This window comes from Nycticebus coucang, chromosome 22 (assembly GCF_027406575.1).
Source record: "Nycticebus coucang isolate mNycCou1 chromosome 22, mNycCou1.pri, whole genome shotgun sequence".
NCBI lineage: Eukaryota > Metazoa > Chordata > Mammalia > Primates > Lorisidae > Nycticebus > Nycticebus coucang.
In genome coordinates this window covers 18100606-18106420 of record NC_069801.1, presented here as the reverse complement: position 1 = coordinate 18106420, position 5815 = coordinate 18100606, and positions in this window count along the sequence as shown.

The following is a 5815-nucleotide window of genomic DNA, read 5'->3' as shown; positions in this document are numbered from 1 at the left end:
TTCTTTTAATACTTTCAAGACAAAGTATCTACTAACCATTCATTTATCCATCCATCTGTTTTTTTTTTTTTTTGTAGAGACAGAGTCTCACTATACCACCCTCAGTAGAGTGTCATGGGGTCACACAGCTCACAATATGTGCCAGACCCTGTACTAGGTCCTCAATATTCAACCACAAATGAGACTCTGCCCCTGTCTGTGGGCTTACAATCTACATTCCTGTAGGAAGAAAGCCAATTAGTAAATAAAGAAGGTAATTACAATGGTACGATGAAGGAAATAGGCAGGGTCATGTGATAGGGTGACTTCAGGTAGGGTAGACCCACCATGAGATGTGGTTATACATGCTGGTTGACTTTTACTGAGCCTTTACTATGTGCCAGATACTGGACTAAGTACTTGTAAATACCCGATTTCACTTAGTTTTCACAATAACCTGACGAAGAAGGTCTTGGTTATGCTCATTTGGGGGATGAGGAAACTTCAGAGAGGCAAAGTCATTTACCTGAGGTCACACTGCAAGTTAACACCAGAACTGTGGTTTCCAAACTAGTTCTGTTTGACTCCAAAACCTGCCCTCTTAACCACGAACCTCTTGGCCTTTCTCACGAGAATATTAGTTTTCTGCAACATCAGATCGCTACAACCTTAACTCATTGATTCTCAACATACTTAATTTTCAAGCCCCTGTTTTAGTTTCCTCTAACAAATTTTCACAAACTGAATGGCTTAAACAACAGAGATTTATTTTCTCACAATATTCGGAAGGCTAGAAGCCCCCAATTAAGGTGTCAGTAAGGCCGTGCTCCCCTAAAATTTCAAGAGGAGGATCTTTGACTCTTCCAACATCTGATGGTCACTGGTATTCCTTGGCTTGAGGCAAAATAACTCCCATCTCTGTCTTCACATGGCCTTTCTGCCCCTGTGTCTCTTGGTATCTTCTTTTAAGGATACTAATCATTGGATGATGGGAGCACAGTAATCTAATATAACCTCATCTAAATTTAACTAGTTACATCTACAAAGACCCTATTCCCAAACGAGGTCAAATTCACAAGTTGCAAGTAAATATGAAGTTTGGGGGGATACTATTGAACTCAGTACAGACCCAAAAGAAAAAGTCCAGCCTCTGGGCTGTGTTAAGCAGCAGTCACTAAGATCCCCCACAAGATAAGCTCTGGGTTTGCCTCTGCATGCCCAGTGTTCAGTGAGGACACAGCAGACTCTGAAGGAATCTGATCAATATCTGTGGATGTGAAGTGTCTGAAAAGCTCTTGAGTGTATTTTAGAAAATCAAATTATGTTTTAACCTAGATACCTATCTTTTTGTAAGGCAATGAAGTGGCCTAAATCATTGCTGTTTTGTTTTAGTTTGGGGAGATTTTTCTGGTTTTGTTTTAAGACAAGGTCTCACTGTCTTGCCCGGGCTGGCTTTGAACCTCTGAGCTCAAACAATCCTTCTGCCTCAGCCTCTCAAGTAGGTGAGACTACAGGAACACATCAGGCACACTTTTTTTTTTTTTTGAGACAGAGTCTTGCTTTCTCACCCATAATAGAGTACCTGGCATCATAGCTCACAGCAACCTCAAACTCTTGGGCTCAAGCCATCCTCTTGCCTCAGTCTCCTGAGTAACTGAGACTACAGGCACCTGCCACAACGCCTAGCTATTTTTTTTTTTTTTAGAGACAGCGTCTTGTCTTGCTCAGGCTGGTCTCAAACCTGTGAGCTTAGGCAATCCACCTGCCTTGGCCTCCCATAGTACTAAGATTACAGGCATGAGCCACCACACCTGGCCCCAGGCATACATTTTTAAAAGTGATTTTCCTTGGGCAGAGCCCGTAGCTCAGTGGGTAGGGTGCCAGCCACATACACAGAGGCTGGTGGGTTCAAACTAGGCCTGGGCCAGCTAAAACAACAATGGCAAGAAAAAAATAGATGGGGGCGGCCCCTGTGGCTCAGTAAGTAAGGCGCTGGCCCCATATACTGAGGGTGGTGGGTTCAAACCCGGCCCCAGCCAAACTGCAACAAAAAAATAGCTGGGCGTTCTGGCAGACGCCTGTAGTCCCAGCTACTTGGGAGGCTGAGCAAGACGATTGCTTAAGCCCAAGAGTTTGAGGTTGCTGTGAGCTGTGACACCACAGCACTCTACCCAGAGCAACAGCTTGAGATTCTGTCTCAAAAAACAGTGATTTGCCCATCGACCCACGAATGGACTAGCAAATTGTGGTATATGTATACCATGGAATACTATGCAGCCTTAAAGAAAGATGGAGACTTTATCTCTTTCATGTTTACATGGATGGAGCTGGAACATATTCTTCTTAGCAAAGTATCTCAGGAATGGAAGAAAAAGTATCCAATGTCCCCAGCCCTTATATGAAGCTAAATTATAGCTTTCACATGAAGACTATAACCCAACTATAGCACAAGACTATGGGGAAAGGGCCAAGGAAGGGGAAGGGAGGGGGGAGGTTTTGGTGGAGGGAGGGGAGGGCCACATCTATGGTGCATCTTAGAATGGGTACAGGTGATTGCACTAATGTACACAGCTATGATTTAACAATAAAAAAAAAGGAAAAAAAAAACAGTGATTTTCCATGTTCACATATTTATGATTCCTTAAATTTGGAGCATTCCTTTCTTTATTCACTGGGGGGGGGGCTTTCTTATTTTAGTAAAAGAAAATACCCAACTGCCTAGTACAAATTGACACTCAGTAAATATTTGTTTAATAAACAAAAGTAGATTCTTTTTTTTTTTTTTTGAGACAGAGCCTCACTTTATTGCCCCCCGTAGTGTGCCATGGCATCATAGCTTACAGCAACCTCCAGCTCTTGGGCTCAACCAATTCTCTTGCCTCAGCCTCCCAAGTAGCTGGGACTACAGGAGCAGGCCACAACACCCAACTATTTTTAGAGACATGGTCTTGCTCTAGCTCAGGTCTTAAACTCATGATCTCAGGCAGTCTGCCTGCCTTGGCCTCCCAGAGTGCTGGGATTATAGGTGTGAGCCACCATGCCCAGCCACAAAAATAGATTCTAAAAATATTTTAATTAAATGTACTTCTATACTTTCTACCTTTGTCCTTTTGCAGTTGGATTATACATGATTAGATTGATTAGATTATGTTTTTTTTTTTTTTTTTGTAGAGACAGAGTCTCACTTTATGGCCCTCGGTAGAGTGCCATGGCCTCACACAGCTCACAGCAACCTCCAACTCCTGGGCTTAGGCGATTCTCTTGCCTCAGCCTCCCGAGTAGCTGGGACTACAGGCGCCCACCACAACGCCCGGCCATTTTTTGGTTGCAGATTGGCCAGGGCCGGGTTTTTTTTTTTTTTTTGTAGAGACAGAGTCTCACTTTATGGCCCTCGGTAGAGTGCCGTGGCCTCACACAGCAACCTCCAACTCCTGGGCTTAAGCGATTCTCTTGCCTCAGCCTCCCGAGTAGCTGGGACTACAGGCGCCCGCCACAACGCCCGGCTATTTTTTGGTTGCAGTTTGGCCGGGGCCAGGTTTGAACCCGCCACCCTCGGTATATGGGGCTGGCGCCTTACCGACTGAGCCACAGGCGCCACCCCGGGGCCGGGTTTGAACCCGTCACCCTCGGTATATGAGGCCGGCGCCTTACCGACTGAGCCACAGGCGCCGCCCGATTGATTAGATTATGTTCTATCTCTGACATAAGTAGAGAAGCAGAGTTTATGGAGGAGATGAGCAAGGGATCAAAAGGAACCTGGATAGCACTGAGAATTGCTCTCATTTAGATAAGGTGGCGCCTGTGGTCAGTGGGTAGGGTGCCGACCCCATATACCGAGGGTGGCAGGTTCAAACCCGGCCCTGGCCAGCTAATACAGCAATGAGATTGCAACAAAAAATAGCCAGGCATTGTGGTGGGCGCCTGTAGTCCCAGCTGCTCGGGAGGCTGAGGCAAGAGAATTGGAGGTTGCTGTGAGCTGTGATGCCACTGGACTCTACTGAGGGTGACATAGTGAAACTCTGTCTAAAAAAATTTCAACATAATCATGCAGAGGCAAAAACACAAAAGATAAAGAAAATAGCTATTCATTCAGCAATAGCCATTGTCTTTCCTTATCAATGCCAGAATGAGGAAGTGCTTGGTTCTGTCCACACGAGCCCTGACTTCTCCCAGGGTGCAAGAGAGAAGTGGTGTGGAAAAAGGCATATAGATTTTACATCTGGAGACCTGGATTCTAGTCCTACCTCTGATCCATACTAGCTGCATGATTTTTTATTTTTTTCAAGACAGAGTCTTGCTTTGTCGCCCTCAGTAGAGTGCCCTGGTGTCATAGCTCACAGCAACATCAAACTCTTGGGCTCAAGTAATTCTTTTGCCTCAGCCTCCCATGTAGCTGGGACTACAGGCAACCACCATGACGCCTGGCTATTTTTAGAGGCAGGGTCTTGCTCTTGCTCAGGCTGATCTCGAACCTGTGAGCTCAGGCAATCCACCTGCCTTGGCCTCCCAGTAGCTGCATGATCTTGAGGGACTTCCTTCCCCTCCTCACTAGTCCTCGGTTCTTCCTCCTCTGCAGGAAATGTCAGGGATAGTGCTGAGGATCTCCAAAGTTCCTTCCAACGCTGATGTGTTGCCATTTTCCTATTGATATGTGGGGACTAATTGTGCCACGTGGGATCATGAGACTTCTGACTTGCATGCTTTTCATACTGATGGCTTTATCAATGCCAGATTAATTTACCATATACAGCATATACAAGTTGTAACAGGATTGAGTGACTTCCCTGCCAGGCAAGCTTCACACAGATATCCCTTGAGTCTGGTGTCTCTTGGATTCCAATTTTCTGGCCCTGGTATTCTAAAAATGTTCCTGGCTGATCGAGGTGGCTCATGCCTATAATCCCAGCACTCTGGGAGGCCAAGGCAGGTGGATTTCATAAGCTCAAGAGTTCGAGACCAGCCTGAGCAAGAGCGAGACCCTGTCTCTACTAAAAAACAGAAAAACTAGCCTGGTGTGGTGGTGCTTGCCAGTAGACCCAGCTACTAGGGAGGCTGAGGCAAAAGGATAGCTTGAGCCCAGGAGTTTGAGGATGCTGTGAACAACTGCACTAAACCCAGGGGGACAGAGTAAGACTCTGTCTCTACATAAATTTAGCTGGGCATTGTGGCGGGTGCCTGTAGTCCCAGCTACTTGGGAGGTTGAGGGAAGAGAATCACCTAAGCCCAAGAGCTGGAGGTTGCTGTGAGCTGTAATGACACAGCACTCTACGGAGGGTGGCAAAGTGAAACTCTGTCTCTAAGAAAAATAAAAATAAATAAATAAATAAATAAAATTAAAATATTCCTCTGTGGCAACCTATGCATGGTTTATTTTTGTTTTTTAGTTAGATGCTAAGCTCTTTGGAATATCTCAGAATTCCCAAAGCATACTCAATACACATTGGACAGACAGAATGATCAAACCTGCTCTTCCTTTTTCAGTGTCCACTTTTTTTGCTTCCTCTCCCCTCTTGATGCTTCCTCCCTTGTTACTGTTCTGTGACAATACCCTTCCAACCTGGTAGAGCTACTAGATCACTCTTCTACAAGACAGCTCAAAAGCCCCTTATGGCTCCTAATTGATCACTAGATAAAACCTGTAATCTACTACCCTGCAGGATTGCGGCAGCAAAATAGACTGCTCCCAATGGACTGCTTAAATGTGTGCGTTCTCCACACACCCTAGGTCCTAATGACTAGGCCTTCTCTACCTCCATGTAAATCATGGCTTATACGCATCTTAACCCCCGGTCTGTTGAGTCCCTTCCAAAAGTTTTCATTGCGCCAGTGCAGCGCA